Below are 23,317 nucleotides of genomic sequence, written 5' to 3'. Positions count from 1 at the left end.
CACCTTCCCAGGTTTAACTGATTCTCCTGCCTCAGCCTCCTGAGTAGCCGGAATTACAGGCAGCCCACTAACATGCCCAGCTAATTTATTGTATTTTTAGTGGAGACAGGGTTTCATCTTGTTGGCCAGGCTGGTCTTGAACTTCTGACCTCAGGTGATTCACCTGCCTCAGCCTCCCAAAGTGCTGGGATTACAGGCGTGAGCCACTGCGCCTGGCTGCAAGTGAGACTTGCAAATGGTCTTGCAAGATTGGGTGTCTGATGGGAAGGTACGCCCAGCACAGTTTCAACAAGCAGTGTATCTCCTGGTGCGCAGGTCCCTCCCCTGGTTCCTCATAGGCTGAGTACTATGGAGTCACAATCTTCCCAGACGTCACCTATTGATTGTTGGGTAGGGACTTCAAGTGTTTTTTTTAGGGTTGTCTTGCTGCATTTTGTTGCAACCCAGAATGCATGGCAATCCTAGTCTGCTCTGAGGCTCTTCAAGTATTTGACTTATGGCCTAAGTAGCTGGGCAGGCTGGTAAGAATAGACAAAACAAGCTACAATGCAGACTAGTCAACTTTCATCTTAGACTAAACTTCTTCGGTTCAAGTGAGGGTAACTAAAGGGCGGAGAAGCGGGGGTGGGGGAGGCAGACAGGCAGGAATCGGCTATCCAAGCAGGGGCCTAGTATATCCTGTTTCTTTTGTAGTCTGCTGACCTAAGCCGATTCAAGGCACTTTGTCTTGGAAATGGGCCACTGTATACATTATTTCCTTCAGTGTTATATGTTGGCATACTTCGGGGGTCGTGCCTCCCTTCTGCTGTGATTCTTCCCGTGGCGTGGGCTGTCCACATGTGCAGTGCCTGTCAGCACTGTTGAGGGGCTACACATGCGGCGTGTTTACTGGAGTTCTGCACGTGACACCTGAGCCGTTTTTCCCTCACCAGACTGGCGTTCTTCCCTTACCAGTATAGAGTTCGAGAGGAAGGTCATGGACCCGTTAAACTCCGCCATTTTGCCTCTTCGTGTGCATGCTTGAGCCCACTGGCCCAACTTCTGAGATCTTCTTGGGAGGCTGCTGATCACCAGTTTGGTTATTTATTTATTTTTCTGTTGAGTGACTGCCTTTCCCAGATAGTCTCCCAATAGATAGATAATTGGCTGCCAACAATTATTACTTTAGAGAGGTAGTTTAACAACCACCTGACCATCACCTGATGTCCTCCTGACATTCCTGGTGTGTGTGTGTGGGCCCCTCTCCTGGGCGGCTCATGTCTGACTAGCTACCTACTGTCATGTATTCTTCCCCACACATACCAGTGACTTCCACTGGAGGGATGGAGCCTCCTTCCAGGAAAACCGTTCACTTCCTCCCAGAAAGATGCTCGCTAGAATGATTGGCCTCTTGTTTCTCCAAGTTGATTCTCAATCATTGTTTGGAATCTCAGTGGAACATCAATTCATGTGCCAAAATTGAAAGAAAATATTTAATCCCGAGTTTCTCCTTGGCTCCTCCTTCGCAGTGTTTCACATCTGACACGATCTGTATTGACAATGGCCGGTCATCTTTCCTGAAGAAAACCAAAATATTTCTCTATAAAATACTAAAGATTGTTGAGCTGAAGGTTAAAATGCAGAGGGTGGATATCGAGGCTCCTTATGCTTGCCTGATGGGAAGACGGTGATTCACAAGGACAAAAAGTCTTTCTCCTCGTTTCCCCTCTTTTCCCATCTAAAGACAGAAGCAAATTCTGACTTCACTGGAGATGGCTCTGGCTCTTATCAGCTCAGACACTGGCCCCAGCAGGGCTCGGGAATCTGGGAGCAAACTTTGCTCTCTTCTCACAGTTTTCCCACCTTGAGAAACTGGAGATTTTATCTCTCATCACTGCTCTAAGATTTATTGCTCTTTGGTAAGATACAGTTTAAGCAAAGCCCCTGGGCCACTGCTTTGGGGCAGCTGCTTTCTCCTGCCCCACGGGCATGGCATGCATGAATACAAATGCTTGGTTTTCTCTTGTTCATCTGTGTTTTGTTAACAGGAATCTGTCCCAGCAACAAACGTCGAAAAAGAAATGAAATTTTTCTCCCCTTCCACGTCACCGGCTGCCAAATGACTTAGGGAGAGGCTGTGGCCTTGACTTAGGCTTACTCACAGAGCGCCCAGGGCCTGGGGCTGTTTGGACACCATCATTAACTGCCCCACCCACGGCTCCATTCACCCGGGGATGAAGGAAGGGCTCTTTTAAATAGAGGAATCTTATCTATTTCCTGTGTTCATGGAGGATATAATAGGGGACAGTTTTCTCAGTAGGTCACGATGCAAAAACTTTGACTTTGAAGGTAGACTTTGAGTTTGAAAAAGAGACTAATATTCTAGGTTTTAGATTTTTCAATAGTGTCGCAGAATGATAGCTAGAATGCTGCTGAGAAGCCGTGCGTTTGTGTGATGTATAATTGCAAAAGCAGCCACTCCCTGATGCATCTACGCTCAGTGTAATTTCTTCTTTCCTCCTTCACAGGGTCTGTAGTGACAGATTCAAGATTGCTGAATGGCTGCTGGCTCCCCCAACTCCATCTTCCATTAATAGTCTCCAGCATCACCTTGTATCATTCTTACCTTTTCCAGGGCCTCTAAAGCAGCTCACAATTCATTCTACCAAGGACTGTCTGGCAAAGCTCGGTTTTCCTCCAACCTGCAGCTGGCGCTCTACTGGTGTTTATGTATCATCCTGACTTTCCCTAAAGCATATATTTTAAAAATATCAGCTTTATTGAGATGTAATCTACATACCATAAAGTTCGTCCCATTAAAGTATATAATTAAGGTTTTTTTTAAAGTTTATTCACAGTGGGTGCAACCATCACCACACTCCCTAATTTCAGACATTTTTTATTACTCCTAAAAGAAACCCCATACCCATTAACAGTCGCTGTTCATTTCACTCCAGCCCCACTGCCACCCCCCACTCCTTGGCAATCACCAATCTACTTTTTGTCTCCGTAGATTTGCGTATTCTGGGCATCTTGTATAATTGGAATCATTCACCATGTGGCCTTGTGTCTGGCTTCTTTCATTTAGCGTAATGTTTTCAGGTTTCATCCATGCTGCGGTATGTGCCGGTACTTCATTTATTTTTGTGGCTGAGTAATATCCCATTGTATGAATGTACTGCATTTTATTCACTGGTTGATCAGTTGATGTACATTTGGCCTGTTCCTATTTTGAGCTATCATGGATAATGCTGCTATGGGCGTTCACGTACAAGTTTTTGTGGACATATTCTTCATTTTGGGGGGCATAGATGGGCAAAATGGCTGGGTCATATGGTAACTATGTAAAGAGTTCATTTATTTTGCTTTTTGTTCATACATGATCTAGATGACAAGTTTAGATCAGTGTTTCTCAAACTTGACTGTGTAATGAATAACTGGGGGGTCTTGTTAAAATGCAGGTTCCTGTTCAGTAGGCCTGGGGTGGGCCCAGGGTTCTGCATTTCATCGCTAGCTCTCAGGTGATGTGGATCCTGTTTCTCTAAGGACCTCACTTTGAATAACAAAGATCTAGATAACTGTTTCCCATGAGAAGACCTCCTATTAGGGGGTTACTTCATATGACACTGAAAAGGTATAAATATATCATATTGCTGTTTTGACAGTGATGGGTCTGTGTGGTCTACATTTAAAGACCAATTGAAGTGCCAAGTCACTTTAAAAGAGGGCTCTTAAATGCTAGTGCTAATTCACCTCTGATATTTATTTATTTCTTTATTTATTTAGAGACATAGTCTCGCTCTGTCACCAGGCTGGAGTGCAGTGGTGTGATCTCGTCTCACTGCAGCCTCTGACTCTTGGGTTCAAGTGATTCTCCTGCCTCAACCTCCCGAGTAGCTGGAATTATAGTTATGTGCCACTATGCCAAGCTAATTTTTGTAGTTTTAGTAGAGATAGGGTTTCACCATGTTGGCCAGGCTGGTCTTGGTCTCCTGACCTCGTGATCTGCCCACCTGAGCCTCCCAAAGTGCTAGGATTACAGGTGTGAGCCACCGTGTTCAGCCTATTTTTTTTTTTTTAAGAGACAGAATCTCACTTTGTTGCCCCAGCAAGAGTGCAGTGGCATGATCCTAGCTCACAGAAGCCATCAACTCCTGGGCTCAAGCAATTCTCCTACCTCAGCCTCCTGAGTCACTGGGACTAAAGGCATTTACTACCATGACCAGTTAATTTTTAAAATTTTTAGTGGAAATGGAGTCTTGCTATGTTGCCCAGTCTAGTCTCAAACTCCTGGGCTCAAGTGATCCTCCTGCCTTGGATTCTGAAAGTGCTGGTATCATAGGCATGAGCCACTGTGCACCCTATTGAAGTCCTAGAGGTTTTGAATGACTGACTTGTTTGTATTTGACAGAGCAGTACTTCTGTTAATTAGCGTTAAATAAACCTGAACCTATAAATAACTGGCAAGCTTATAATTGTGAGCATTAAACATGTAAGAAAATCTGATGACACATTTGAAAATATAGAACTGCCTTGAAAAGTCTTCAGAATTTACCCTAAAACAGTTTTTATAATTTAGTTATTGGTACTAAAGATAAAAATGTTAGACATATTAGACATTGTGTGAGATCCTTCTGAGGCAAGAATATTTTTTCTTGCTCCTACAGTTGTGAAAAAATATTTCTCCTTCATAAAAAATGTTTAAAGATGATCAGGATGTGGATGTGAAAGCAGTTTCTCGTAAAATTCTATCAATTCTTAGGTTTTGGCTGTGAAATAAATTAGCTCCCTACATTTTAAATAGGAAAAATGAGACAGTGCGCACTTTTTTGATAGATTTTATGGCTATACATCTGTCTCATTTACTCCACATTTTATATTAACTACCATATCCTTAAGCCGTTCCTTCAACTGTAATTTTGTATGTTTGTATTTGTTTAACTCAAGTGCTGTTCTGTGTGTGACAGACAATTCTGATATATATTTTCAAAATACTTTTCATCATTCCAGAACTTTCTTTCACACTTGAACATTTATTAGTATTATGAATTGCTATACATTTTGGCTATAGGTAAGATTATTCAAAGGCATTGCATGTCTTGGGTGAAAAATCAGCTTACACAAAAATAAAATGTATTTTAGATGTTAACAAACATGTTCTAGATCAGAAGAGATACTGAGAGTCCATAAGTAGTCACAGTGGCTGCCACTCCTTTATTTAGGCTTACAATACTATTGATTTATCACACCCACAGACCTTTCATAACTGGCAATCATTTAATCATTCTAACTATAACATTGTAAAATCTGAGGCTTATGGCCAGATGCAGTGGCTCACATCTGTAATCCCAGCACTTTGAGAGGCTGAGGCGGGTGGATCACTGGAGGTCAGGAGTTCGTGACCAGCCTGGTCAACACGATGAAACTCCATCTCTACTAAAAATACAAAAATTGGCTGGGCATGGTGACTCGTGCTTGTAATCCCAGCTACTTGGGAGGCTGAGGCAGGAGAATTGCTTGAATCCAGGAGGCGGAGGTTGCAGTGAACCGAGATTGTGCCACTGCACTCCAACCTGAGTGACAGAGTGAGACTGTCTCAAAAAAAAAAAAAAAAAAATCATTCCCTAATGTGTTCAACTCAATGTGTAATCTGTATTTGTCTCAGAAGAGACTGAGAAAACTTATTTTCATATGCACAAAGGATTCTTGCAGGTTCATCTCCTAGCTTTACATAATTGCCCCCCAACCTCCCATTTTTGTAACACCTGTAGGTGTTTTTGGTTTAAATAAAATTAATATTAAATCATAATTAGTAATTATAATACATGTTTTTAATATAGACTATCTTCTTGAAAGGTAAAAGTATTAGTTTATCTTCTTGTCACATGTGCTGTGGGCATTTCTTAAAAAAAATCACAAAATCTCTATATGTTAGTTGAAGCACATTTGGAAATATAAGAAAAGAGAGAAAATCAGAAATATTCTATAAGCAATGGATACTCTTGGTTCTTGTATTAGTCTGTTCTCACAGGCTAATGAAGACATACCTGAGACTAGGTAATTTATAAAGGAAAGGGGTTTAATTGACTCACAGTTCAGCATGGCTGGGGAGGCCTCAGGAAACTTACAATCACGGCAGAAGGTGAAGCAAACATGTCCTTCTTCACATGGCAGCAGCAAGGAGAAGTATAAGTGAATGGGGGAAAAGTCCCTTTTAAAACTGTCAGATTTCATGAGCACTCACTCGCTATCATGAGAGTAGCATATAGGTAACTGCCCCCATGATTTAATTACCTCCCACCAGGTCCCTCTGCACAATACGTGGGGATTATGGGAACTACAATTCAAGATGAGATTTGGGTGGGGACACAGCCAAACCATTTCAGCTCTTCTAAAAGTACACTGCTTTGGTTACTCTTCTGCTGGGTCTAGAGCTTCCTCTTGCCACTTCCATGAGGTAAGAGAAGCAAGCATGGGGGTGGGAGGGTGGAGGAGAAAGCTTGATCTCTTGAGCTGGGCTTTGAATGGAAATGACTGACCCCTGAATGTGCTCAATGGACCAGGCAGTTCTTCAGATCCTGACCAGTAGACTACCCAGTTTCTTGTCTCAGTGGGACCCCATGATTCTTTCCAGGCCAGTTCTGGGGCTCTGCTTATTTGAATAGTTGATCTAAGGTTCAAAACATTTAATTTCATGTTCTTAATTCAACTGCATTGCCGTATAAGTGAAGTCAAGTCACCACTAAAGTTTAAAATCTCACTTACTTACTCTCAGGTTGCTCTAGGTGTTGTTCCAATAATGTCCTATAAAACTAAAGAAAAACGACTTCTACTTTTTTTCATCTTCCTTCTTTCCTTCCTTTTTCTGGTTCAAGATCCAATACAGATTCACACATTCATTTAGTTTACCTGGTTGGATTTTTATTTTAATTAAATAATTAACTTTGAGATGGAGTCTCCCTCTGTCACCCAGGCTGGAGTGCAGTGGTGCAATCTTGGCTCACTGCAACCTCCGGCTCCTGGGTTCAAGCAATTCTCCTGCCTCAGCCTCCTGAGTAGCTGACATTACAGATGCACTACCACACCTGGCTAATTTTTGTATTTAGTAGAGATGGGGTTTCACCATCTTGGCCAGGCTGGTCTTGAATCTGGACCTAAAGTGATTCACCTGCCTTGGCTCCCAAAGTGCTGAGATTACAAGTGTGAGCCACCGTGCCTGGCCTGCATTTTTAAAAAATCAACTTTTTTGAGGTACAATGTACACATAATAAAATGCACCACTTTGTGTCCAGTCCAGTGAATTCTGACAAATCCATGCTATGGAACATTTCCATCACCTCAAAAGATTCTCTTTGCTCCTTACCAGTCAATCTCACTCCTGGTCTTGGTAACCTCTGATCTCTTTCTGTCATTTTAGATAAGATTTGTTTTGTGCAAATGAAACGATAGTCTGTACTCTTTTGTGTCCAACTTCTTTAAATCAGTATAACATTTTGAGATTTATATATATTACCATATATATAATATATAAACATATTCTTCTATATTTTCATTTTTTTATTGTTCATTTAAAAAAATTAGAGTAGGATTCTATTGTGTGGACATACTAAGATTTATCTGTTGATAGACATTTGCATTGTTTTCTTTCTCTTTGTTTTTTGCTATTATAAATAAAGCTGTTATGAATATGTTTGTACGTGTCTTCGTGTGACCATATGTTTTTTTGTCTCTTGGGCAAAATTGCTGGATTTTATGCTAAGGGTATATTTTTATTTGGAAACTTTGGGAGGCCGAGGCGGGTGGATCACGAGGTCAAGAGATTAAGACCATGCTGGCCAACATGGTGAAACCCTGTTTCTACTAAAAATACAAAAATTACCCGGGCGTGGTGACACATACCTGTAGTCCCAGCTACTTGGGAGGCTGAGGCAGGAGAATCACTTGAATCTGGGAGGTGGAGGTTGTAGTGAGCCAAGATCATGCCATTGCATTCCAGCCTGGCAACAGAGTGAGACTCCATCTCAAAAAAAAAAGAAACTGCCAAATTGCTTTCTAAAGTAACTATACTATTTTGCATTCCTATCAGCAATGTGTAAGAGTTCCAGTTCCTCCACATTCTTGCCAATAGTTTAGGTGCCCAGTTGTTTTAACTTTAGCAATTAAGATTGTACAGTAATATCTCACTATGGTTTCAATGTATATTTCCCTGATAATCAATGATGTTGAGAATTGGCTGATGAGATTTTAAATTCACAGAAAATAATAACTTTTATCATGTACCTATGATGTGCTAAACGAAGTTTGAGCGCTTTATTTGTATTGTTTCATTCTCATAACTACCCTATGAGGTAGGTACTACTGTCATTCCTGTATTATAAACGAAGAAAGTAAGGCACAGAGAGGAAAGCAATTGGCCCAGGTTCACACAACTAGTAAGTGTGAAGCCAAGTATTAAACCTGAGTCCAGAATCTGTACTCTCAACTGCTATCCAACACTTGACCTACGAGTGGTGTCTAATAAGGAACCTAACACTCTTTCTTGACTGCTTCAAACTATTTCTCTTGCAGATTGGTTTTCTTCTTCCCCCTTGCCCTCTGCCTAGTTCTGGTCTTGCTGGTATTCTCAAGTCTTTCCTTAATTGGCAAAATGACCTGCCTAGGAAAAATAATCCATTTAATCTAGCAATCTCCTCCCTTTCTTGTATCCAGAGGCTGTATACATCTTTCTTTTTTTTAAAAAACTGCAATTTCTTCTCTCTCTCTCTCCTCTCTCTCTCTCTCCTCCTCTTTCTCTCTCCTCTCTCTCTCTCTCTCTCTCTCTCAGACAGGATCCTGCTCTGTTGCCTAGGCTGGAATGCAGTGGCGTGATCATGGCTCACTGCAGCCTCATTCTCCTGGGCTCAAGCAAGTCTCCCATCTTAGCCTCCAGAGTAATTGGAACTACAGGCACCATACTCATGGCATATAGATGCCACCATACTTGGCTAACTTTTGTATTTTTTGTAGAGACAGGGTTTCACTATGTTGCCCAGGCTGGTCTCGAACTCCTGGGCTCAAGCGATCTGCCTGTTTCAGCCTCCCAAACTGCTAGGATGTCAGGCATGAGCCACCACACCTGGCCTTTTTTTACTTTTTTAACCTTTTGTTATAAAACATTTCAAACACAGAGAAAAAACTATAATGAACCCTCACTTTATCTGTGGAAAATATTAGTAGTTATTTTAAATTGAGGAGGATTTTAAGAAATTATAACTCTGATATCATTACTATACTTGAAAAAATTATATCAGCTTCTTAGTATAATAATAATCTCTTTGGTCTTCTCATTAACTTGTTTTATGGCTAGTGTGTAGCAAGGTCCAAATAAGTACTTGTGATCATTTGACAAGTCTCATAAATTTACTTGAATTTATAAGTTCCCCCTTGAACTCTTTTTGTCCTTGAAGTTTAATTGTTGAAGAAAACAGATTGTATGTTTATAAACTTTCCTGTAATCCGAATTTTGTTGATTAAATCTTGTAGTATAGTTTAAAGTGGTCCTCTGTTTTTTATATTTCCTGAAATTTGTAGTTAGATCCAGAGGCCTGATCATATTCGGGTTCAATTTGTTTTGGTTAGACTACTTCAAAGACGATGCTGTGAGCTTCCACCAAAAAACAGACAATATCTGATTGTGTCTCTTTTTGTGATGGTATCAGCCATTGATAATCATAGCCTAACATATATGAATTCATTAGGGGTTGTATTCCTGTCATTTTTTCTGTATTTATTAGCTGAACTACATCTACAGATAGAAAACTTCTCCTTATCCACCATTTAGTTATTTAAGATTTGTAGAGGAAAAGCAAAACAAATGTTGGGCTCTTTCTCTTTTGCACTGGTTTTCAAAACAGTAAGTTGGTTAGGAGATTGTGTTCTCTTTTTTTTTTTTTTGAGATGGAGTTTGGCTCTGTCACCCAGGTTGGAGTATAGTGGTGTGATCTCGGCTCACTGCAATCTCTGCTTCCCAGGTTCAAGTGATTCTCATGCCTCAGTCTCCTGAGTAGCTGGGATTACAGGTGTGTGCCACCACACCCAGCAAATTTTTTATTTTTAGTGGAGGTGGGGTTTCACCATGTTGGCTAGGCTAGTCTTGAACTCCTGACCTCAAGTGATCTGCCCATGGTGAAACCCCGTCTTGGCCTCCCAAAGGGCTGGGATTATAGCCATGAGCCACCGTGCCTGGACAATTGTGTTCTTTAAGATAGTAGAAGAATGCAAATATGATACGATGATGCTGGTCCATTTACCAATAATTAATCATACAAACTCTTTTAGTACAGTCTTGCCTTTGGTTTTCTTGAAGAACCTGCCAATGCTAATGGGAATTTGACACCTTATGCCAGAAAATGAGCACAAAGAGTAACGTGGCACTTTTCATCTTCAAAGCATTTCATGGGTAATTATTTCTCCCATCTCCCCAAAGAAGTAGGTGTTATTAACTTCATTTTAAAGATAAGAAATTGGAGACTTAAAGAAAGTATAAGAGCCACCTGCCCCAAGCTAAGGGCGTCACCATGAGAGATGAGATTGTAATTTATATGTGGCTTGATTTTTAATTTCATCCTGAGGAAGGGAGGTCCAGGGAGAGCCAGAGAAAAGGGAACTGGGGATCTCTGACTCGGTTCTGATGCCAGGAGTTGTGCAGTGTGTGGAGACTTGAAGACATGCTGTGGCATGAGCATTATCAGTGAAGTATTTGATGCTGTAGTGCCTGACCCATGGCAGGTGATGAGTGGGTGTTTGTCAGCTGGCAATACACAATTTGCAACTGTATATCTCTATCCTGTGACAAGGATAAGAAACTCCTAACTAGATTCAGCCTTCTCAACTTCCCAACTGTACAGCAGGGAGTTGGAAGATGACAGTTGTGTTTTTTTTCCTCTGAGTTAGAATGATTTAGTTTACACTGATTATCCCTTATATAAAGCAAAGACAATATTAATATTTATACTAAGCTTGGAACATAGTCTCTGCCGAAAGACCCCAGGTAATTGTGAACCTGAATCAAACAAGAGATCATATAATTCTTGGGACTCAGTCTTCTGAACATCTGGGCTGGTACTTGACTTTTCCACTGTAGAGATGTTGAAGTTAAAATAATTTCAACATCTTGGAGCTGGAATGCACAAAACTTGTGTTCTCTACCCAGAAAAATTGCCCTAACAACACATAATCATCTGGTCCTCAAGTAAGCTTGCATCATCAGCATCAAACCCACTGTGAGTGGTGCCAGTGTGGGGAAGGTCAATTAACAGAAGGTGTTTCCAAAAGGAAGAAACCTGGAAACCTCTCTCTGACATTCATTTTTGTTTCTTTGTTTTTACAGACAAGGTCTTGCACTGTCACCCAGGCTGGAGGGCAAGGTGTGATCATAGCTCACTGTAGCCTCCGGGGCTCAAGTGATCCTCCCACCTTGACCTCCCAAAGTGCTAGGACTACGGGCATGTACCACCACACCCAGCTAACTTTTAAATTTTTGTTAAGATGGGATCTCATTATGTTGCCCAGGCTGGTCTTGAACTCCTGGCCTAAAGTATTTCTCGCACCTCTGCCTCTTAAAATGCTGGGATTATGGGTGTGAGCCACCATGCCTGGCCTAGATTTTTCTTATCTGTTACTCAACAACATCTCCTAACCTAAAATCCATTTGTGAGCTTTATGATGACCTAGCAAGTTATCTCCTCCTTGAAAAGAATGGTTAACACCTTCCATGTACTGTAGGCTTTTAGTTCATGACTCAAATCCCACATTACTCTTTGTGCTCATTATCTGGCATGAGGTGCTAGATTTCCCATTACTGGGCGAGAAATTTCTCTGTTTAGTTTGCACCTTATGTCTCTTCTCTTTATTTAATTTTTAACTCATGTGCCAATGACCTATTAATTGGCTTTTTAAAAAAGTTTAAAAGAATTGTATTTCTTTTTAGTTTTTCTCCTTCCTTAACTTCAAGCTAGCATTGATGCTATGGTTGTTCAGCTATTTAGAGGCATTCTTGTAATTGTTTGGACAGGGAAAGAGGAAGGGAGAGGTCCTGTCCCTTTTACACACCTCCTCCTACTGTGAATCCATTCAGACGTGCTCTTCTTCCTCTGGCTCTTTCTCCTCTGGCTAATGATATCTTCCTGTGAAGTCATGACTGATAACAGTAGGTAAACACTGGTTTGCTTCAACTCCTGTAATATAGGAGCCTGAGAAAAGTAGGTTCATGACTAATATCAAGGACACTTATTTGACACAAGAAGAGAAAATGAACCATCTTTGCCATCCTAGCAAGTGACGCATATAATTCAGTTAGGGGTATGCTCTATGATGAGGGACCCCAGGGAGTCATCTACCATGGACACCGATCATGCTCTCCTCAGTGGGGTGAGCATGGTGCAGACCAAGTGGGTCTGCATGATGGTCTGGCTTTGTGCTGAGTATTTGGGAATCCCCTTCAAAACCTCCTTTAAAAAGGAAACTGATAATAAATCTTGAGGGAATTTCTTTTGATTCATTCATTTTCTTCCATTCCTTTTTTTTTGAGACAGAGTCTTGCTCTGTCGCCCAGGCTGGAGTGCAGTGATGCGATCTCAGCTCACTGCAGCCTCTGCCTTCCAGGTTCAAGTGATTCTCCTGCCTCAGCCTCACGAGTAGCTGGGACTATAGGCATGCACCACCATGCCCAGCTTATTTCAGTATTTTTAGTAGAGATAGAGAGTCACCATGTTGCCCAGGTTCGTCTCGAACTCTGGCCCTCAAGTGATCTGCCTGCCTTGGCTTCTCAAAGTGCTAGGATTATAGGCGTGAGCCACCACATGCAGCCTCCATTCCTTTTTTTTTTTTTAAACAATGGAAGGCAATATGATATTTGTACAGTCTCACTGAGTCTTTTGAGTGTGAGTTTGACTTTATTTCTTACTAGTAATTACTTAAATTTCTAATATCACTTTTTTCATTTGTATAATGGAGATTATAATACATGACTGGTTTATTGTTTGAAAGAGATAATACATATATAATTGCTTTGGGGAAAGGGCTGGGTTTACAATAACAACTAATAAAGTGCAAAGCACCATAATTATGATAATATGTTGTTGGTCATATTAATGATAAACATTTGTTATTTAATATGAAGTACTGAATGTATACTCCCCTCTTTGAAATCTTAACCTCTTTTCTCACTATGAGTAAATTTCACTTTTATTCTTGTTTTTCCCTGTTATAAGACACCATAACCCAAAGGTAGGAAGTGAAAACTTCACGTAAATTGTGTGTGTGTGTGTATGTGACTGTGATATGGTTAATGATTCTTAATTCTTCTCAAGCTTTAAGACTATCAGTTTTTCTTCCAATTAAGAAAATCTACTCTTTTCTGTCTATATCCACTATTGAGGTAAAACGAATCTCTTTGAGGTTTGTAACATTGTTACAGCTTTTAGAACACAAAATCATGACAGTTAACATTCTTGAACATTTACTGGTAGCAGGCAATATTCTAAGCCTTTTGCATGTATTATCTCATTTTGTCCTCGTTATAACCCTATGGAGAATTGCTAATGTCACCTCCATTTTACAGATGAAAGGACTGAGGCAAAGTGAAATGTCCTAATTTGCTCAAGGCTATGGTGCCATTAATGGCAGAGCTGGAACCAGTCAGTCTCATGCTGGAATCAGTGCTGACCATTGGACCACCTGTGGTCAGTGCAGAACCTGCCAGAAGCTTGTGATTCTGAAAGTGTGGTCTGTGAACAATCAGTTCTGAACCACTCGAAGGAATTCAGTCTCCTGGATCTCAACCTAGACCTCTACACCACAGGTCTCTGAGGATTTGGGTCTGGAAATGTGAAATTTGATTGTACTTCTTCACCTGTCCTCCACACACATCATTCCTTCTTGATTCTGATGTGCGGTGATGTTGAACAACCACTAGCATAAGGATCTTTATCTAGTTGGATAAAAAAGCCTTTGATTTATGCTATAATATTTAATTCATTCTTTATATTTCAAGGTATTAAAATAGCAACACCATCTTTCACGGACGCCACTTCCCATCATAACAATCATTGTCTGCACTATGCCCTTGTGAGAGGTAATTGAGTGGTTCCTACTAGTAGACGAAGACAAGTTTATTTAATGTTTAGTGTGCAAAGAACCGTGTGAGTTCTAGGAGAGGGAGCAGGGATGTACAGATAAACTGCCCTCCTTATGGCTCAGGGTCTAGAGAGGAACCAGGCACAAATGCAAATAATAGAAAGGGGTCTTCAAAAAGTTAATGGAAAATGTGTATCATGAAAAAAACAACGCATGGATCTCAACTTTTTGGTATCAAAATAAACTCATACTAACCAGTTACAATGTGTCTGAACAGGATCTAGCTTGAGGTACTAAGAAAGATCAGACATCATTTTCAAAAAAGCTCCTGTCAAAGCAATGTGAATTCTGCTAAATTGAAACAAGAACAAACATCAAATTTATGGTGAAGCTTGAGTGCAAGAATGGTGAACTCACTGATGCCCTGTGAGAAGTTAACGGAGACAACGCCCTGAAGAAATCAGCAGTTTACATTAGATAACTCATTTTAAGCAGGGATGAGAAGATATTGAAGATTGAAAAAAAAAAATTCATCTTGTTTGTGCCCTAAGTGAAGAGGACTAATAATTAACAGCACAAACAATAGCTAACACTATGCACATCTGAGGTTCTTTAGCATACACAATTCTGATTGAAAAATTAAAGCTGAGCAAGCTTTCTACTCCATGGGTGCCAAAACTTACAGCCAGATCAGCTGCAGACAAGGGCAGAGCTTTCAACTGAAGTTTTAATCAAGTGGGATCAAGATCCTGAACCATTCTCTGAAGAACTGTAATAGGAGGTGCAACATGGCTTTACCAGTATGACTCTGAATGCAAAGCACCATCACAGCAATGGCTACCAAGAGGCAGAAGTGGTCCAGTGAAAGTGGACTGGTCAAGAGCAAATGTCATCGCAACGGTTTTCTAGGATACTCAATGCATTTTGCTTGTTGACTTTCTGGAGAGCAAAATAACAACATCTGCTTATTTTGAGAGCATTCGCAGAAAGTCAGCCAAACTGTTATCAGATAAACAGTGGAGAAAGCTTCACTACAGAGCCCTTCTCTACCATGACCGCTCCAGTTTGTTCCTCTCATCAGACAAGGGCAGATGTGCGAGAGTTTCGACGGGAAATCACTAGGCATCCACCATACAGTCCTAATTTGGGTCCTTCTGACTTTTTGTTTCCTAAATGTAAAAAAAAAAAAAAACACCAAACCTTTAAAGGGCAGCCATTTTCCTTCAGCAATAATGAAAAAGGGACTGCACTGACATAGTTAAATTCCCAGGATTCTCCTTTCTTCAGGAATGGACGACATGGCTCGTATCATTACCTGCAAAAGTATCTTGAACTTGATGTAGCTTATATTAAGAAGTAGAGTTTATATTTTTATCTTATAATTCAATTTTTCCATGAATTTTTGAAGTCCCCTCCTACATGAGTGTGAGTGAAGAGGAGGAAGTTCAGAATGGGACCCAGAAAGAAGTGTCTGGCCTCAAGTTTCTACAGAGCGCACTCTTTTTTTTTTTTTTGGAGACGGAGTTTCCCTCTTGTTACCCAGGCTGGAGTGCAATGGCGCGATCTCGGCTCACCGCAACCTCCGCCTCCTGGGTTCAGGCAATTCTCCTGCCTCAGCTTCCTGAGTAGCTGGGACTACAGGCATGCACCACCATGCCCAGCTAATTTTTTGTATTTTTAGTAGAGACGTGGTTTCACCATGTTGACCAGGATGGTCTCCATCTCTTGACCTCGTGATCCACCCGCCTCGGCCTCCCAAAGTGCTGGGATTACAGTCGTGAGCCACCGCGCCCAGCCCAGAGGGCACTCTTGCAGCTACAAGTGAATCTCAGAGTCTTCCAGGTCTGGGAGAGACTGAAGTTGCTGGATAGAAGGAGTCACTCTTAAACCCTTTTTTAGGAGGGAGAGACCAGGACAGACTTCTCACCTGCAGAGTCTAGCGCAGTGCTTTACATCCCTACTACAGGCTGATTCTCACATCTCCCCCTCCCGTGCCAAATGTACTTCGAAGACTTCATGAAAATTTCCTCCCTTCTCATGGGGTGAGGAGGAGGTGGGGATGGTTAATGGGTACAAAAAAATAATGAGAAAGAATGAATAAGATCTAGTATTTGATGGCGCAACAGGGTGACTATAGTCAATACTAATTTAATTGTACATTTAAAAATGACTAAAAGTATAATTGGATTATTTGTAACACAAAGAATAAATGCTTGAGGGGATAGATACTCTGTTCTCCATGATGTGATGATTACATATTGTATGCCTGCAATAAAATATCTCATGTATGCCATAAATATGTACACTATGTACCCACAAAATAAAAAATAAAAAATTAAAACAAAATTCCTCCCTTTCCAAGTAAGCCAGTTGACTTTCTGTTTCTGAGGCCTGTAAATTCCTGCATTCTCTTTCCCCTTGAATTGGTCCTGACATCACATAGAACTAAGTGCTTATTAGAGGAAAAAGCATTTCATATATATACATAATATATATAACATAATATATAGACACATAACATATATATACATAACATATATATACATAACATAACATATATATACATAACATATATATACATAATATATATAACATAATATATAGACACATAACATATATATACATAACATATATATGCATAATATATATAACATAACATATATATACATAATATATATAACATAACATATATATGCATAATATATATAACATAACATATATATACATAATATATATAACAACATATATATGCATAATATATATAACATAACATATATATACATAATATATATAACATAACATATATATACATAATATATATAACAGAACATATATATACATAATATATGTAATATAGTTTATATGTTTATATATTATGTGTATATATATTTTTAGAGACAGAGTCTCACTCTGTTGCCCAGGCAGGAGTGCACTGACGTGATCTTGACGCACCGCAATCTCACCTCTTCCCAGGTTCAAACGATGCTCAGGCCTCAGCCTCCCAAGTAGCTGGGATTACAGGTACCTGCCACCACGGCCAGCTAATTTTTGTATTTTTAGTAGAGACAGGGCTTCACTATGTTGGCCAGGCTGGTCTCAAACTCTTGACCTCAAGCAATCTGCCCTCCTCGACTTCCCAAAGTGCTGGGATTACAGGCATGAGTCAGGGCACCTGGTTGCACTTTTTATATTCGATACAGAAATAGGTACATTTAATCTCAGATTAGGGTCAAGACTATAATGCTTAACACATGGGTATACTATGTTTGTTAAGAATGCTACCTGGATTTAAATTGGTTTCTACCATTTGCAAACGTTGTGACCTGGGAGAAGTTACTCAGTAGCCCTGGGCATCTGCATGTTTTTCCTTTTCATTTATAAATTGGGGATGAATATAGACCTTACATAAAATGGTTATTGCAAAGCATGTATAAAAGGTCTTCCTCATACTGCTTTTAAAAATGTGCACCCAAGGCGCTGTGGGTGTACGTTTTTCACCATTTGGAAACAAGGCTTTGGACTTAGTAGAACCATGCTTCCACTAGGGAAGAGCTGTGTTTCTCCTTGGCCCTGCTCAGTTGCACCACCTATCAAGGCAGAGATCATGGCCTGCAACTGAGTCAGCACACTGGCTGATGCTACAGAGGAGGAGAAGGGAGGAGGAGGGAGGAGGAAGAAGAAAGAGGTCAGGCTCGTTCCCATTTGGGCAGCTCTCCCCCAGGTGGCCGATACTCTTGGAGGTGCTCCTGAGCACCCCAGAGCCCCGGGCTTGGCCCTCCTCAACCTGGCTGGTGTGGGTGTGGGTGTGGGTGTGGGTAGTGTTTCAAGGACTGGTTGCTTATCTCAGGATGACATCAGCTTCTGAGAGGTCCTTTGCCTCAAAGATACTCTGGAATTTCTACTGCTTCAGAAATGCAACTTTTTAATCATAAGAAATGATATACAGTGATTGTTGAAACTTGCAAGATACACCAAAGTTATAGAAAAAAAATATTAATTTTTCCAGCCAGAAATAACTATTGTTAAAATTATTTAGGCTACAGTGGGTCACACCTGTAATCCCAGCACTTTGGGAGGCCAAGCTGGGTGGATCACCTGAGGTCAGGAGTTCGAGACCAGCCTGGCCAACATGGCAAAACCCCATTTCTACTAAAAATACAAAAATTAGCCTGACATGGTGGCACATACCTGTAGTCTTAGCTACTTGGGAGGCTGAGGCAGGAGAATTGCTTGAACCCAGGAGGCCGGGGTTGCAGTGAGCCAGTAGAAATTAGGAGCTTTTGCTTCTTGTTATAAAGCACTTAAGGGGTGCTTAATTTTGTATTAGCAAATTAGATATTTAGAGAACTTGAAGAAAATATATAAAATAATTTTTTTTTTTGTGAGACAGAGTTTTGCTCTTGTTACTCAGGCTGGAGTGCAATGGCTTAGGATTTGTCATTCATTTTTTTGTTCAGATATGCTTTTACACATAGTATTAAGCATTATATATATATATATGTATGTGTGTGTGTGTGTATATATATATATATTTTTTTTTTTTTTTTTGAGATGGAGTCTCACTCTGTTGTGCAATCTTGGCTCACTGCAACCTCCGCCTCCAGGTTCAAGCAATTCTCCTGCCTCAGTCTGCTGAGTAGTTGGGACTACAGGTGCACGCCACCATGCCTGGCTATTTTTTATATTTTTATTAGAGATGGGGTTTCACCATATTGGCCAGGCTGGTCTTGAACTCCTGACCTTGTGATCCACATGCCTCAGTCTTTCAAAGTGCTGGGATTATAGGCATGAGCCACCATGCCTGGCCTATTCATATATATTTTTAATAGAGACTGGTGGTTGCTATGTCATTCAGGCTGGTCTCAGACTCCTGAACACAAGTGATTCTCCTGCCTTGGTCCTCCAAAGTGTTAGAATTACAGGTGTGAGCCACCGAGCCTGACCAATTAAGCATTTTAAAGGTGAATTGTGCCACTTCTACTATCTGGTTGTGGTTTAACTTTGGGGTCCTGTTTAACTCTATTTTTTTTTTGTTTTTTTGCTGTTGACTTTTTTTTTTTCTCTTAAGTTTACTTAGAAAATTTCACATAGCTTGTTTTCCGTAACAGGTTATTATTTAATATAAAATTTCTTCAAGACAAACAAATTTTATATTATTTAATATAAAATTTCTTCAAGAAGTTGAAAAGACAAAAAGCACAAAATAAATCCTCAAAATAAGAGTAGTTAGGGTAAAGAATTATAAATCTGGGGCTTTTAAAGTATTTTTTCCCATCTCAGTCAGAAACTTTAAAGAAGTCACTTTATCTTTCCTGACTCAGTTTCACCACAAGTGAAAAGGACATAATAGTCCTCAGTGACTAGTTAGGATCCTTTATTGTGAACTGTGAATGGCTGGAAACGTGGAAGGCTAATATTATTCCACTATTGTATGGGAGAGGCATCATGTGAATTAGTGGGAATCATCTTTACTAGTGGGGAAGAAAAATCACTTGATGATTTGTAGGAATCTGGGGATAATGCTCAGAATTTGTGGCTGAAACTTCTCTTAGGAAAAGAGAGAGACAGAGAGAGTGAGAGCTAAAATGAGAGAGAGAGACAGAGACAGAAAAAGCGAGAGGCACATGCTAGAACAAAGCTCCTTTGATTTGTTCCTGGGAGTGGCTGGGTGTGTCAAATCATCCGCCGGCCTGGTTGCTGAGTAATCAAGTTATAATGTTTGCAAAGCATCAACCTATAGGTAAGAAAAAGCAGCAAGAAAACAGTCACCTAGGTTATTAAATATTTGGTCCAATGATTACTTGTGTTGAACTAGAGGAAGTGATTGCTTCATAAAACCGTATAATGAATGAATGAATAATTAATTCTTTGAGCTATGTATCGCTCCTCCAAAAACATCTACTCTTTTTGATATATAGTCAATAAAATGGTTTTTGTGGCAAATAAAGAGAGGGGAAAATATTATGGATTATTTTTGGAATTGTAGAGCAAATGCTTTTTCTTACAAACAGATGTATTATTTGTCACAAATATTTTTTAAAGAATCATTTACTTTACAAATATAAAGTGTTTGGAATGAATCAGATGCACTGTTTTTCAGTATATACAAACAGAACACGAGGAAAGGAGCTGGTCTTTAAGGAAATGTCAAACTTACTTCCAATTTATGGGTTGAATTCATCCTTAGTTGAATCACTTTCAGGTAGGGTTATTTCCCACTCATTCATTCTCTACCCAGTATGTGCCAAGTACCCACTATGTGCCAGATACTGTTCTAAGTTCTTGGACTACATCAGTGAATAAAACAGACCAAAAAAAATCTGTCTAGATTTAGCTGAAGGAGGCCATCAACAGCAAACATAGTAAGTCAATTGTATAGTGTATCACATAGAAAACTGTAAAATCTGGCTTTATATCTGTTTCATATAGGTTCAAAGTTCATCAAGAAGAAGGAAGATAAAAAATACTCTAGAATTGTCTATTGATGAGCCCACATAAAAAGCTTTCCATGAGGCAAGAGACTGAAGATTATAACGAGATAATAACACCGCATTGTTATTTTGATATTGTTGCTCGATGAGTTATTAGTCTAAGTAGAATCTTTTTTCTTCTAAGTCTCATGCTTCTAAGTCCACATATTAACATGACTGACATGACAACTTTGTTCTCTCCAGGCATTTCCTTCGGGATGTATATACATTTTTACACTATAACAATTAGTGTAGGTATCAGACTTACAGAAATGCAAAGCTAAACTGTAGTTGGCTTGAGATCCATAGTTAGGTCTTATGCTGGGTCTTGCCCAGGATCTGACACACTCAACAAATGCTTATTCAGTCAATCACAGACCCCAATCAAAATGCCCAGTTAAAACAGGGAAGCAGAGTAGAAATCTGTTGAATGCAGAAAACATTCTTGAGGCCACTCTTTCCTAAAATTAATCGGCAGGCATGTTCTCCAGAAACTAGTTTGAAATTGCGTAATTTAAAAAATGTGGGCCGGGTGCAATGGCTCACACCTGTAATGCCAGCACTTTGGGAGGCTGAGGCAGGTGGATCACTTGAGGTCAGGGGTTCGAGACCAGCCTGACCAACATGGAGAAACCCTGACTCTACTAAAAATACAAAATTAGCCAGGCATGGTGGTGCATGCCTGTAATCCCAGCTACTCAGGAGGTTGAGGCAGGAGAATTGCTTGTTCCTAGGAGGCAGAGGTTGCTAGGAGGCAGAGGTTATGGTGAGCCGAGATCGTGCCATTGCACTCCAGCCTGGGCAACAAGAGCAAAACTCCGTCTCAAAAAAAAAAAAAAAAAAAAAAAGTGAACTACTTGTATAACTCCATCCTCTCCCATTTTTCTGTTTTCTAGTGCCTTTTTAGGTAGAACTCTAAAGAACTTATAATTATGGCTGCCATGGAAAAGAATATTACTGGGAAATGGGTCCTCTCAGTCAAAGAGAATCACAGTTTTAATACGCTTAGCACTGAATGGGAACCACTGTTTATTTGTTCTTTTCCCCACTGTTTTGCCTGAATCAACAGTTTATTTTGTCAATGATGTTACACCTGAGACTTATGAGTCCTTGCCTTACTTGGGTTTGATGAGAGGGTGAGAACATTCAGGTACAGGGTCTGACCTTCAGAGACTCTTCAACAAGTGAAAGCTTTAGACAGGGAATACTCTATTTAATCTTCTGTTAACATACCTGTCCAATATACCATGTGTTATTCCAGCTCTGGACCTCGGTTCCCAGGCTTAAATGGTCTCCTGATGTTCAATGACGCTGCCTCCACGATCCTTCCCCAGTCACAGCCAGAATGAAAAGGTCACACTCATCTCCGAACTCCCTTTGTCCTTTGAACGCCCCTTATGTCCCTTATTACATGCCTCCAGGTACTTTCTTTTGTTTCTTATCTTCCTACTGAACCCTTTGGGGAGAGGAAACATGTCTTATAGCCCCAGTCAAATGGTGCCTCTAACTTTCACTCAGAATCACCCAAAGACATTTTATTTGGACTTCCTTGGGTGTTGCTGAATTCCTATCATTGGAAATGTTTCTACCCAGGCTGAGCAAGCACTGAACAGGAGTGTTTTAGAGGGAATTAAAACATCAAAAAGGAGGATAGAGAAGCTCTACCATTTAAGTGCAAGTCCCTTGAAATCTGTAGACCACAGTAGCAAGCATGGAGCAGGTGTTCAATAAATGTGGTGAGTTCGAAGTCAATATCATGCTCCAGCCACTATTCTCTGTCCACTATTCCCCAAGCCTGCCTAAGCAATAGGCAAAGTGGTACTAATCGCCATCATTAGGAAGCACATGCTATGTGCCAGAAACTATGCAAGAAGTGTCTCTTCATCCACCTCTATCTATGTCTCATTTTATAGGTCTTACTGACAAATGAGAACTACATGTAGATTGAATTTTACAGATGAGGAATCTGAAGCTAAAGAGATTAAGCAATTTGCTCAGGATTTCTCAAGCAATGAGTGGTTAGATTTAGTTTGCAAATGTATGACTCTGCTCCCAAATTCTCATTTTCCCTCCTACAGCTGGATAATAGAATTTTTAAGAAGCATCCTGTCCATACCTCCTCACCTTTGACCTTCCTTCCACTTGCTCCACTGATGCCTTAAATTCTATTTTTGGAGTTTAACTCATTTAGCATATGACTTTGATCCCGGTTAACATTAAAATATCCAGGACATGGGGGAGGAGAAGCTATTGGTCAATCTCAGTTTAGTAAGTTTAGTATAGCGAGTTGCTCTCTCTCATTAGTCAACAAGCACTTATTGACTGCATACTGTACATCAGGTCTGTACCAAGCGTTGGTGTTATAAAAATGAATGAAGCTTGGCCCTTGCCTTTAAAAATGTTGTAGTGATACACAGGAGAATGTAAGAGATTGTTATGAAACAATGTAGTAAATGAACAATAGGGAATTCTAGATAAGCACAGCAGAGAACCAACTGGCTCTGTTTTAGGTCCTTTCCTGAGACTGATTTGGCTGGAAGGGAGTAGGTCCCACCGAATGAAGAAGCTTTGGGAAGACAGGAGGACAAGAACAGGCTCCATGAAGAGATTTCAGAACAGAGCTGTGCACTCCTTTTTCTTTTTCTTTTTTTTTTTGTTTTGTTTTGAGACAGAGTCTGGCTTCATCACCTAAGCTGAAGTACAGTGGTTAGCTCATGGCTCACTGTGACCTTGACCTCCCAAGCTCAAGCGAT

This window comes from Aotus nancymaae, unplaced genomic scaffold, assembly GCF_030222135.1.
Source record: "Aotus nancymaae isolate 86718 unplaced genomic scaffold, 86718_ANA_hifiasm-v0.15.2.pri h1tg000020l, whole genome shotgun sequence".
NCBI classification, from domain to species: Eukaryota; Metazoa; Chordata; class Mammalia; order Primates; family Aotidae; genus Aotus; species Aotus nancymaae.
The sequence above is the reverse complement of the archived record's forward strand: the minus strand, read 5'-3'. Positions refer to the sequence as shown.